We start from the raw sequence: 12671 nt of genomic DNA on the forward strand, positions 1-12671 counted from the left end.
CCAACAAATGTGAATTCCTTCTCTCCTACCTACTGTCTTGGAGCCCCATGAGGACAGTGGTTGTGACAATCTCACATCTGTCCCCTTGTAGCAGCTGGAATACAACAGGCACTCCCTAAATGTTCTGTTGATTTAAATGTAGTAGCCCTGTTTCCCTTCTCAAGGTTGTTGCTCAGCTGCCTCATCAGATAAAAACCAGTAACAACTTAAAAGTCTTTTCCTAATATCTCTCCCCAAGAGGAATTTGCATTTTATCAATTTTTATCAATTTAGAGACATAAAACTAAAGAGAAAAAATTCTGATGTGGAATTATAGTTACCAGTGAGGGTCCAGAGAAGGCCACAGGGCACAGGTACCTTTCTGGCCCTGAAAAGATGAAACCACACAGCAGAGGGGAGAGATACAGCTACAACTTTTGGTCAGAGGCACAGGATATCTGCTCCAGACATTCCAAGGATGAAGCCCACCTTAATGCTTACATTTCTCTTAATGGAATCATTAGGACTCACACTCCTGCCCTCAACGCTCATAGTAGGCAACCCTTCTGAGGTTTAACACAGATTTCCTAGAAGCTCACAAAAAAGGACCTCAAAGATCACCCAGGGGATTTCCAGACTCTGCTTCAGGAGCCACCAGCATGCGGAAGGGGAGCCAGAGCATTTCCACTTTATCTATACCATAGGTTGGGGTTCTGTGTAAGAATTCATCATGAGCGGCCAAGTTTAAAAACCCACTGCTGTCTGGTTTAACCCACTTGTCTGACAAAAGAAGGAAACTGAGGTCCAGACAGGGCTTGAAAGTCACCCAGCTAGCCCACTCCAGCTGTTCTGGCCTGGGCTTCTGATAACAGCATCCTCAACCCTCCAATGTAGCACCAGGGTTGGGGAAATCACTGGCCTCCTGAGGGATAACTTGGGAGAAGCCCTCCAGGACTACAGGATCACCCCCACAGGAAACCCTCAACCCTACGAAGTCCTCTCACTCACTGGCCCCGGCTCACTCTGTGGGACATTCAGAGATCTTCACCCAGTGTCAGCCAGCAAAATGGGACCACTGCAAGGAGGCAGGCATGATTGTCCTCTTATACCTCCCCCCATATTAGGAATCATCACACTCAGGCTCTGAGGAGACTGTCCACAGAGCCCCTCCATGCATTCGAGCCTTTGACCAGGCTCAGAGAGGCTACCTCTGATGAGGAAGCTCAGGCTCAGAGATCAGCAATTTGCCTAAGTTGACACAAGAAAACCCCATTTTTCTAGTGAAGGTCCAGCTCCACTGGACAGCCTGCTTGTTCCTGTTCGCTCTCACATCCAATAAGGAGGGAAACCCTGGGGAGATGGTCAGGATCAGTTCAGGTCTCATTCCCGTTAACTGGAAACTTGCTCTAGGCCAGCACACCCCCACCTTTATTCAACACACCCCTGTACCCCCTGCCCCAGCCTCTCTCAAAGCAGCTGAATCATCAGTAGGGCCACTTTACATGTTAAAAACACATCTTAGGAGATGGGTGGTTTGAGGAAGAACAGGACTCTGAAAGTATTTCTGAAGAGACCCACGCACCAGATCCCCTTAGTCACCAGGACTCTCCCAGAAACACCTTACATGGAGGCAGCTGGGCAACAGAGTCAGAAACCATAGAGGCAGCCCCCAGCTGCCCGCCACTGGATTCTAGAATACAAGTGTCAGAGGCTGTGTTCTCTCCACCAGCCTCCAGGGACCTTCCCACCTGCTTCTGAGGCAACCAACGAGGACTCCCTGTCTTCCAGGGTGCACCCCTAATCATGCACTACCTGCATGGCCTCAATGCCCACCTCGCTGGGACTCACCTTCTCCTCCCTAAAGTGAGGATACTAACTTCCACCTCGCAAAGCTACAGCGAGGACTAGCCAGACGCACACATGCCCTGAGACATCCACAATGCCCGGCCCAGAGTCAGGGTCAACTGCTGACAACCCTTCCTACCCACCCCAGCCTGCTGCAGACCTCCCGGCCACCCGCATTCCCACATTCCCACCCAGCTCTGGCCCCGGCCCGGGCCCCTGACGGCGGGGACCACCGCTTCACTGGGCCACAAGCAAGCTGACTGTGAGCGGGGCAGCCTCCTGGAATCGCGTCCGCGCGCAAGTGCGAGGGGAGGTGTGCGAGGCGGCTGACGGGGAGAAGACGGCCCCTCTCCGCCCCGCCCCCCCAACCTGTAGCGCTCTAACCATCCCGGGGCGCTAAGCTGATGAAAGTCTGTTTCCCATCTCCTCCCGGGGTGCCAGGCTTGGGCCCGCCGCCCCCACCCGGTCCTTCGGGTCAAAGCGCCGGGCTTCGGAGCGCGCCCCCGGGGCGCGGCGGGCAGGTCCGGGGCGGCCCAAACCCCGGGAGGTGGCGTCAGGGACCGGGGCTGCGGGCCAGGGGACCGCGACAGGGCGCGGGGGAGCAACCTGCCCCGCCGGCCCGGCCCCGGCCCCGGCCCCGGCCCCGCGCGCCCTGGCCCGCCCGTCCGGCCCGCACGCGGGCGCTACTCACGGCGGGAGGCTGCGCTGGGCGGGCGCGGCGGGGCGCGCGGCGCTCGGCTCTGCTCTCCTCCCCGCCCGCAGCCCGCCCGCCCGCCGAGCCGCCGAGGAGCCGAGGGGGCGGAGCGCCCGGCCCCGTCCCAGGCGCCGGCTGGAGGCGCGCCCCGCGGCCCGGGCCCGGGGCTCGGGGCGCCCCCTGCTGGGGGCCCCCTGTGCGCGGCCCCGAGGGGAGGCCCGAGAGCCTCCTGCAGTCCCGGCGAGAGCCCGAGGCCAGACCCCCCTGGCGTCCGTACGGGCTCCTCTGCGCACAGGCCGAGCGGCCCTGGGCAAGTCCACTAACCTCTCCAAGCCTCATCTGCGAAACTGATGTAAATGAGCCGACGATAATGTGATAGAGCCTGGCACAATCGCTCGGAAAAGGGTATTTCCTTGCCCCCCCACACACACACACAACCCCCACGCCACCCCCAACGCACACACCGTGAGAGAGGAAGTCCCACCAGGGAACAGGCCGTTTCCTCCCTCCCAGCCAGGATGCTCCCTGATGGATTCTTCTGGGAACCTCACCACCGACGTCTCACAGCTGGGTGGAGGCTGAGATGCAGAGGGACACTCCCCTCGCCCTCCCCAACCCCCAGCTTGGGAGTGGTTTAACCTCGTTTGCCCTCTTTGCCCCCTCCCCCCAGCCTCTGCAAGGTTGGTGAGTGAAGGCCCACATCACCATCAAGCCTTCCTTAATAAAGGACTTGGCAGTGGATTCCTCCTCTTTTCCTTCTGCCAAAAATCCCAGGAGGAAGAAAAAAAGGAATGAGAGTGGAGAGGGTGATGGGAAGAAGGAAGCAGAAACAGAATCACGGCCAAGATAGAACTTACTTGAAGAGAAGAGACTTTAAGCGCAAGGAAATGGAGGCCCCCTCCCAGAGTTGCCCATCCCTAAGTCAGCCACAGGGCGCCTCAAGGGAGGACAAGGTGTTAGATGCAGAGTTTTGCCCTTTGGTTCAAAGCCCTGCTCTGCCATTTCCCATGTATAGTCTTGGGCATGGCACCTGAGCTGTTCCTTCATCAGTAAAGTGGGGCAAGTAAGGCCCCTTCTTACAGTGTCTAATGGAGCTATTATGGGGCTGAAATGAAAGCACATGTAAGATGCACCCGGACGACCTCCACCAGTGTGAGCAACTTCCCCCACACAGACTGGGGTGCTGACAAGTACAGATAAGCCCTGCTCTCCACCCCACCCCTACCGCCAGCTGACCACTGCCTGGACAGCCAGGAGAAAGACCAAAGAGCTTCCTTGTTTATAAACTTTATTACATCCCAGGACAGTGCAGGCTCTGAGCCTCCTTCCCAAAAGCACCATGCTACCTAGAGTAACACCCAACACCAGAGATATCTTCCAAAATCAGTGACAGAGGAGGACAGTCACTGAGGTTTCACCAGTGTAGGGAGACCCTTCATCCTCAGACGACCCTCAAAACACATACCTCCCCAATTCCAGTATCTATTGCTTTGGAACAAGCCACCTCAGCCTTGGTGGCTTGAAACAGCGATCTTGTCAGGCTTACAAATCCTGAGGCTCAGGAATTCAGATGGTGCACAGGATGGCTTATCTCTGCTCTACAATGTCCAGGGCTTCAAATGGGAAGAACCGAGTGGTTGGAATGATTTGAAAGGCTGGGAGTTGGAATATTCTGGAGGCTTCTTCATTCACGTCATAGCCTGGGCTATGATGAATCCAAGCTGGACTTAGCTGACACTGCCAGAACTCCTATATGTTGCCTCTCCATCCCTTCCCCTATGAGCCTCATGCTGAACACCTAACTTGCAACAACAGCATCCCCTTGCATGAGGCAAAACAGACATTCTTAGGTTTGATGCTCGGCAAATTACTCAAAGAACATCACAGCTGGAAGAGTTGTTGTCAATCATGCCATCCAGCCTGTGATTCTTCAGACTAGGAAACAGAGGCTCAGAAAAGAAAAAGTGACTTGCCTGAGGTCACACAGGGATGAGAGGCAGAGCTGGGATTGGAACCAGGCCTGTCCAGATTCTGTTTGGTGCTCCTTGCACTGCACTTGCCAAGTGCAATTGCCTAGGGAGGTACCATCTGGAAATGCATTTTTTGCTTAAGGTTGAGGAAGTTGATCAGACCCTCACCTGTGGCAGCAAGGGTACCTATTTCAGAATGAAACCAGAGGAAGGGCCAGGTATGAAGAGCTAAGAATCAAGCAATTCTGCTCCAGCTCCTGAATGCTTCCCGCACCTGGCAAAAGAGTATAAATGCCTCAGTCTGGCAGCAAAGGCTTCAGCCTGCATTTCCCAGGCCCACACACGCAACCTCTCCCCTCTTGTGTATGCACAGCCAGCTCTTTTGGCAGGTTGGATTATTGGCTAGTTCCTGCCTCCATGCTTTTAAGCCACTCCACCCCCATCCCCAGTCCCATCCTACAAAATCATATCCATCCTCAAGGGCCCTGTCAGGTATCTTCCATGGATATGATCTTCCCTCCAGATGGCTTTCTCCACTGAACCCTACTGCTCTTGATTTGTATCTAAAAGGCATTCTCGTGAATAAAATCTTTAAAAAAAAAAAAAAAAAAAGGCAGCCCGGTGGCTCAGCGGTTTAGCGCCACCTTCAGCCCAGAGCCTGATCCTGGAGACCCTGAATCGAGTCCCAAGGCTTCCTGCATGGAGCCTGCTTCTCCCTCTGCCTGTTTGTGTCTCTGCCTCTCTCTCTCTTCTCTCTGTGTATTCTCATGAATGAATGAATAAAATCTTTAAAAAATAAAATACATAAAAGGCGTTCTCCTTCCCCTGTTTTATCTTTCCTTCCCCTGTTTTAGTTGTCATTAGTGGCCACTTCTCTTTTCCTTTAGGGCAAGGACAAAGTCTTGTTCATCTGTGCACCCAGGTGATGCCTGATATCCGAAACCCAATCAAGTTTGTTAAGTTGGGTTGCTAGAATATAAATGGCACAAGACTGCAACTGTCTTGTTTTGATTGTCCCCCAAGGATACCGATGTACCTGGCACTTAGTAATTGTATGTTGGATGAAGAGATGTAAAGCCCACTTTAATAGCTGCTATGTATTGCAGTTCTTTCAACGTGTGCCTTCTCAGTGCCAGGAACTTTACTTCAAGGTGGATGCAATTATCCCTTCTTACAGATGAGGTAGCTGAGGTTTGGGAAAGTTGACTTGCCCAAACTCACCCAACTTGTAAGTGGCTGAGCTACGCTGTGAATCTGACCTACCCATCTCCAAAGTCCAGGCTCTTTCTGCTCCCCTGCCCCTTCCACACACTGTCTGCCCTCAATGGAAATTTCCAAGTATTCTAAAATGTTGTCAATACAGGGGTTCTCAGCCCTGGCTGCACATACGAACTTCCTGAGAGTGTTTAATGATCCCCTGTTCAGACTATACCCCTCAACAATGACATCGAAACCTCTGGGAGCGGTGTCTGGGCATCAGTAGTAGTTAAAATACCCCCAAGTGATTCCAGTGTGAAAGTTGAGAGCCACTTTGTTCATGTCACAGAGACCTAGGGAAATGAAAGAAGCCTCCACAACCCACCAAACTGCAAACACATCTGAACACCTGCTTTGTGCAAGACACTCCAAGAGACCATGAGATGGGGGGGTCATGGGAGCTTGAAGCTTCCACAGGGAGCAAGCCCACGGGGAAAGAGGTAACTGTGGCAGGCAGCAAAGGGCAATGAAAGTGGTGATATTGTAAAGCACTCTTTGGTGCCTGGCAAGTGTACAGAGCCTAACAAGCTGCTGGCAAGGAGACAGGGCAGGGATTAAGAAGCTGCATGTGTTGGCTGGGGCAGCTGGCCCTGGGGTCGCATAGAGGCTGCGTAGTGTGAGGACAAGTAATGCCAGATGCCTGCATGCAGTTTACTTACTGTGTAATCTAGGGCAAGCTTCTTGATCTCTCTGTGCCTCATTATCCCCAATGGTCAAGGGGAGCTAAGAATAGCATTTGTCTCATAGTTTGTTGTGAATGTTCAATTCATTGTGGATACACGTGAAGGACTTAGATCAGTCTCTGGCACATGGCAAAGTGCTCAATGAGTATTAGCTCTTTTAATTTTTCCTTAAATGTCTGGTGTGAGTTTCCCTAGAAGATGAAATGGATCTTAGCCATCTTTTACACCCCACCCACCGCCAGTCTGGCCCAGAGCAGGTTCTTAGCAAGTGTCAAATGAAATCTGGAACACAGGCTTCTTGACAATGGGCCCAGCACTGACTCTTTTTCAGGCTATCAGAGCAGGCCAGGAGAGGGCACAGGTGGTTCCTCCCTGGCTGGCTTGTCAGGCAGGCAGGAAGCCTCCTCCTCCCCAAGGTGGCCTGGTGACCTGGCTTCTCAGCCCTTCCCAGCCCTGCCCACTCTGCCCTGTGCCCTCTGTTCTCCCACACCCAGCCAGGGAGGCCCTGGGGGTGTGGAGCGGTCCTGGAAGCCTTCCTGTTTCCTCCCTCAGGAGGTCCATTGGATCCTACAGCCAGAGGTGGCTGCTTCAACCTCTAGCCTTGCTGGACTCAGCAAGCCTTTGACCCCACCAAGAAAGGGGCTGGGACATGGAAGGCCTTGCCTTTTCCTGGAAGCCTGAAGGATGGGGATTTCCTGGGCATGTATGCACAACCATTCACTCTGCAAACATTCAAGGACACCTCCCGGGACTGGGTGCTATTAGGGACAAGTATAGACTCAATGCCCAGAAGTGTCAAGCCTACTCCAGCAGGCATCATGAGGGGCATGAGGGGAAGGAAAGGCTTGATTCAAACTTGAAAGAAGAGGATTTGGTGAGTAGGGAGGTGGCAGGGAGAGAAGCACATTAGGTGGGAGCAGCCATGTGCACCATGGACTGGGGATGAAACCACCTGCCATTTACTGCCCCAACTCCTACCTGAGCCAGCATGGGGATCATGTCACACCGTAGGATCATGACCCAGGCATTTGCCATCACCTTCAGTTTGGGACAAAGGTTGGTGTCATGGGCATGGAGTTCTTAGAGAGGGCCCCCAAACGGTGTTTACCTTTAGGGCTACCAATTTCCCCTACCTACATCTCTAGACTGAGCAGTCAGCAGTCTATACTCTAGACTAAGTATAAATAGGCCTATTTATACTCCTGTCCAGCCAATTTTTCGGGAAGTCACTTTTCCTTTCCTGAGCTTCAGTAGCCTCATCTGTAAAATGGAAATATTACGTCTTTCCCTCAGGGTTGATGTGAGGACTGGACATAATATTTGAGAAAGCACTGGTATGAATACCACCTTCCCTCACAAAACTGATGTGTCCCTCTCAAGATGGTCGGTCATTTGTGCCGTATCTCTCCAACCATGTTGTTACTATGACTGTCCCTGAAATACTTTCTTCCTTTCACCTTCGTTTATCCAAGACTCAGCTCAATTCTAGCCTTGTTTACTTTTCAGACATTACCTGGTGCCCCTCATGGGCAAGACCCTAGGCTGGACACTGAGAGAAATGAGACACAGGCCCTGCTCTTCAGGAGCTCCAAGCCAAATGGAGAAGCTATCCTGGGAACAAAGATCCACAGCCCCATGCTCTGGGGCCAGGCCAGAGGCTGGGCAGAGACCCAGAAAAGCCCAGAGGTGGGAGGGATGGTCCCTGAGTGCCGTGGGCAGTGGCAAGAAGGCCCTTTTGAGGAGAGAGCTCTTCCTCGATGTCACAATCATATGTGCTGAGCTGAAGATAAGATTGCACCTTCCCCTTTTTGTCAATGGGTCCTTTGAGTCACTCCTGCCATCCTTCCCACACTTTGCTGGTGGTGTGGTTAGACCCATCAGAGGCCTTTGGTGGATCTGTGAGGGAAAGATGGGGACGACAGCATTTCTTCCTCATCCTCCACCAAAGAAATTTCAGGGCCAGAATTGGTCAGTCTGCAGCTGCTCCTTCCACACCCCTAGCTGATCCCTGACCTCTGTGGCTAGCCCTCCAACTCAGGGCTCCTGCCCTGGCCTCCCTGGTCTGTATCTCCCTCTCAGCTGAGCCCAGGTTGCCGATCCATTTATAAACATCTGCATCCAGGAAAAACAAAGGCACAAAAGTCCAAGTCCAGCCATCTACAGTGGCTCTGCCCCAAACAGAACTGGGCCACCTTCCTCACCAGAACTGCTCTCCTCAGTAAGGGATTCCCAGGCTACTCCCCTCTCCCAGCTCTTTCCTTGTAGGTCTTTCAGCCTCTCAGTCTTGGTTTCTGTCACTGCATCCACATAGAATACGTTCATCCTTCTACTCAGATCAAACCAGCATTTATAGAGAATCTATCATGAGCCAGGCACTGTACTAAGCATTTTCCTATTATTTCATGTAAATTCCAAGGTGAATACTTCTATTGACTAATACTATTTTTATTATGCAGATGGGGAAACTGAAACTCAACGTAGTGGACATCTGCATGTGTTTTGGCTGTCCAGCGGCCAATGCCTCCGTCTTATTTGAGAGGAAACGGCAATGATGGTGGTTAGAGTGTAGGCAGAGGCAGAGGCGATGCACCACCTTGCCCCAAGGTGGCAGGGAGAAAATCCTCCCTCCTCCAATCCTTCTCTGGTGAGAGCAGGCGTGGCCCATCACATACTTCTGCTCAGCACTTTGAATCTCAAGTGAGTACTGCCAAGATGTTCACAGTGGGCAGCGGCAGCAGCAAGACATGCTGGATGGATTCTTCTAGCTCTAGAGCCTCTTTGGTTCCTTCTAGTCCAGCCTCTCATTCATTCTGAGATTCTCTAGCCTTCCAGCAAATCCCTTTGTGCTGAGTTGGCAACAAACTGACTAGTACTGGGAGAGACAGGAATGTGAAGGGCCAGGAACCAAATGAAGACACCTTCCTTCAACTCGGGGTCTTCTACTCCACCCCAGAACTTTCAGCACAAGAGAGAAGTGGATGGAGTTCCCAGGATGACCTTGAAGGGGAGCATTGACAGTGTGCAGCAGGCCTAGGGGACAACCATTTGAGACTGGAATGGAGGAATCTGCAGGGAGTGAGAGTTCCAGAAGTGATGGTCCCAAGAAGGAAGTGAAAGTGATACATCAGGCAATGTGTTTTAACCTGTTGAAGGGGTGCCCTTTGAGAGGAAAGTTTGGGCTTGCATTTATTATAGGTACACAAAAAATTACATGAATAGAAATGACGAAGTGGGATGCCTGGGTGGCTCAGCAGTGGAGCACCTGCCTTTGGTTCAGGGAGTGATCCCAGAGTCCTGGAATCGAGTCCTGCGTCGGGCTCCCCGCATGGAGCCTGCTTCTCCCTCTGCCTGTGTCTCTGCTCCCTCTCTCTCTCTCTCTCTGTCTCTCATGAATAAATAAATAAAATCTTTTTTAAAAAATTACAAAGTGATAATTAATTCCAAAAAATAACAAAAAGGTGTATAAGGGAGGAAGTGTTCACAATACACTACAACTCAGCTTTGAGCTGTGAATAATATTTACATGTCATAACAATGTGAATGGTAAATATTTATCTTCTCTCAGAGAGGAGGTTGGAGAATGGGGAAAAAGTATGAGCATTTAACTCTCTTTTTATACTATATGTTGGCAAATTCAATTTAAATATTTTAAAAAATAAACCCTCATCTTTCACAGTAGGAAAGCAATAGATTGTGCTTCTATATTACTCTGTGATTAAAGAAAACTAGTAATTAATTAATAAAATATATACAACAGAGGTTGCTCTGAAGATGTAAGCTTATATCCATGGAGGTCTCTTCATTCCAGAAAAGAATTAATAAATATCATGTTTAGTGCCCATTAAGGCTCATCAAGCTTATAGACCTATTAATGTGCACTCATTAATGTTCTTAGAACTCAGTCTGGCTTCCTCAGCCTCGTTTCTGCTCAACAACGACTCGCTAAAGGGTTTGCATTCTTTACTAAGCCTTGCTAAGAGGAAAAAATACTTCTAAGAACATTGAATATCACTAATGTGAAGACCCATCAAGATATAAATATCCTGGGATCCCTGGGTGGCGCAGCAGTTTGGCGCCTGCCTTTGGCCCAGGGCGCGATCCTGGAGACCCGGGATCGAATCCCACGTTGGGCTCCCGGTGCATGGAGCCTGCTTCTCCCTCTGCCTATGTCTCTGCCTCTCTCTCTCTCTCTCTCTCTCTCTCTGACTATCATAAATAAATAAAAATTTAAAAAAAAGAAAAAAAAAGATATAAATATCCTGGGTGGCTCAGGCCCTGTGGTTAAGCATCTGCCTGCAGCTCAGGTCATGATCCTGGGGTCCTGGGATTGGGCTTCCTGCTCAGCAGGAAGCCTGCTTCTCCCTTTCCCCCTGCCCATCTCCCCATTTGTGCTCTCTCGAATAAGTAAATAAAATATTTTTTAAATGTAAATATCTCCAGAAATTGATGAAAAGGACAGACTGAGTAGAATCATGTCTTGATTTTTATGTCCTATTATGTCCTGTTTGTTTTGTTTTTTTTTTCCCCACCATGGGGTTCTTTGTCAATTTACTGTTTTTTGTTGGTCTAAAAAATAATTAAATAATCTGGAAAGTTTCATATTTTACTCTTTTAATTCACTTTAATCAGCTCAGAGAAATGATTTGCCTGAATCATGCTGATTATTAGCAAATGCTCCATTGGAATCCAGACCTCTTTCCATATAACCTAACCCGATAGTCTTGGTTCTGATTTTTCCATGCTGGGTGAATGTAGACAGGTCACTCAACATCTGTCCACCATTTTATTACCTATAAAATCATGTAGTAGGATTAGATTAACATAAAATCAGCCACCATGGTCCCCGATGGTAGCCTTGTGTTTCACTTGGGGAAATGAAGATCCAACAACACTCTGTGACTTGCTAAGTTTCACCCTGCAAGGCAACCTTTGGCTTGACATATGTATTCATTTTATATTCTGACTCATCTGAATGGACCTCACCTTAATGTAGCCACAGAACACTGATAGGACAGCCCCAGGAATCCAGTAACCAAGAAACTCAGCTGATGTGACCCAGTTTAGCTTAATTAACTTACTTCAAACAGCAATAGCCTCATCAACCACCATCACCATCTAAGAAGCATACATTACTTAAAAAACAGCAACAACTAATAAGCTTTGCCACTGGGTAATAAATTCTTCTAAATTCTGCATAAATCAACAGATTAACAAACCGTGGCCCAGGCTCAATATTAATCACTCTTGTGGCGTTAATGATGTTAATGGATCCTTGGAAGCCCAGGAAAGCCAGAATCCATTGTAGCTTCTAATAGGTAGAAATTTGAAATTGGAAGGAAACTTAGAGATTATCTAACACCTTCATTTTATAGAAGGAAGAAGGAAACCCAAAGCAAGGGAACTGACTTTTACTCAAGTTCGTACTTGTTTGGGCAGAGCCAGGATTAAAGGTCAGGTCTGACCCATCATCTAGTGGACATTCCTTATATGAAATGCCAAAGGCTGAAGTCCTGTGTAAAGCTGAATCGCTTCATTTTAACCAAGGCGAGCTTGAAGTAATTCACCAAGAAAACACTGTACCATGAGCTGTGGGGCGAATTAGGGAGCACCTAAGAAGATAGGAAATAAAAAACTGACTCAAGATAACCAAGAATCTGAGCAGTGTGATACAATACTAGCCCCAGGAGTTTGGATGGAATCAAAGGAAACTTCCACAAGAGGGGAAATAACATTTTACTTTAGTTATCTCCCACCTGAAATATCTACTTTATACGATGGCTTTATGAAGGAGACATGTGCCATAAGATGTCTGCATGCATGTTTAGTAACATTTGTTAGGGGTTATCATAGAAAACATATTCATTGCAAATAAACTTTTTCTAAAGCAGAGATAAGGGGCAGCCCCAGTGGCGCAGTAGTTTAGCGCCGCCTGCAGCCCAGGGTGTGATCCTAGAGACCAGGTATCAAGTCCCATGTCAGGCTCCCTGAATGTTTTTTTTTTTTTTTTTTTTAATTTTTATTTATTTATGATAGTCACAGAGAGAGAGAGAGAGGGGGGCAGAGACATAGGCAGAGGGAGAAGCAGGCTCCATGCACCGGGAGCCTGATGTGGGATTCGATCCTGGGTCTCCAGGATCACGCCCTGGGCCAAAGGCAGGCGCCAAACCGCTGCGCCACCCAGGGATCCCTAATTTTTTTGTTTGTTTGTTTGTTTGTTTTTTTAAATAATTAATAGGCTCCCTG

General features: G+C 49.6%; 1 protein-coding gene across 7 annotated transcripts in view; it reads right to left on the reverse strand.

Moving 5' to 3' along the window:
- DAPK2 (death associated protein kinase 2) overlaps positions 1-3061 on the reverse strand; it is a 126281-nt gene extending 123220 nt beyond the window's left edge. For 2 of the 7 annotated variants that reach the window (XM_072738767.1, XM_072738766.1), the window contains exon 1: positions 2516-2645. The gene's annotated coding sequence lies outside the window, so the exon portion shown is untranslated. Of the gene's footprint in view, positions 1-2515; positions 2646-2982 lie in introns of those variants that run through there. The other 5 variants (XM_026004375.2, XM_072738771.1, XM_072738768.1 and 2 more) reach the window with 5 other exon arrangements.
- Positions 3062-12671: the final 9610 nt, after the last annotated feature.

Source organism: Vulpes vulpes, chromosome 15 (assembly GCF_048418805.1).
Source record: "Vulpes vulpes isolate BD-2025 chromosome 15, VulVul3, whole genome shotgun sequence".
NCBI classification, from domain to species: domain Eukaryota; kingdom Metazoa; phylum Chordata; class Mammalia; order Carnivora; family Canidae; genus Vulpes; species Vulpes vulpes.